The following is an 897-nucleotide window of genomic DNA, read 5'->3' as shown; positions in this document are numbered from 1 at the left end:
TGGATTGTTCTCGGTTTTTCAAGGGATATCCATTGCCGTAGTTTCGACCTTTACCAGAGAGTTTTCCAAAAAGCGTCGACTGCCACTTTGTCGCTGATTCCAGTGACTCTTGCCATTACCAGCTTGAACCTGTTCATGAATTCGCGGAGTGGTTCGTCTTCTCTTTGAGATAGACTCCAAAGGTCGACGTCTGAGGTTTCCCTGTCCATGAACATGGAATATTTTTTGAGAAACTCAGAGGCGAGCTGATGGAAACTTCCGATGGAGTTTTGTTTCAGACGAAAAAACCATTCGAGCGCGGCCCTTTGAGGTTTTCGACGAAGAGGAGGCAGTAGCCAGCGTCTCGTTCGCGTTCCTTGATTTTGCACCTTCCCATCGCGATCTTGAAAGACTGCAGATGCGCCTTCGGGTCGGTGGTGCCATCGTAGACGGGAATTTTGATCTTCCCAGGATCTGAGGTGTTAGTTTCCGTGATTCGGGCAGTGAACGGAGTTTTCCGCGCTTCCTCGAGAAGTTTGTCGATCTCGGTGTAGCGCTTGTCGCGTGGTGAATATGCGACTTTACAGCCTTGACTTATGCCGCAGTTTTTGCGATGTACTCGCGGAGATCATGGATCTCATCAGGATTTCTAGCAGCCTTGCGAGCCTGTCGGCGTTGGCACAAGGCTGCGGTGGATCCGAGCCTGATTCTCAGCCAGTTCTTCCTGTTCTACCCAATAGAGGTTTTCTTCTTCCTCTGTCATGGGCTTTTCGAACGACGCGTCCTGCCGAGCGGACTGGCTTCGCGTTTTTCTCGGATGGACGTTGGCACCTCCGTCCGAGTGATCAGACTGGTCGCTTATGTCCAGATCGATCTGCTCGAAATCGCCTCCTTCGTTGCTCCCGGCGGGAGGTGGAA

Source organism: Brassica oleracea, chromosome C3 (genome assembly GCF_000695525.1).
Source record: "Brassica oleracea var. oleracea cultivar TO1000 chromosome C3, BOL, whole genome shotgun sequence".
In the NCBI taxonomy this organism is placed as follows: Eukaryota; Viridiplantae; Streptophyta; class Magnoliopsida; order Brassicales; family Brassicaceae; genus Brassica; species Brassica oleracea.
The sequence above is the reverse complement of the archived record's forward strand: the minus strand, read 5'-3'. Positions refer to the sequence as shown.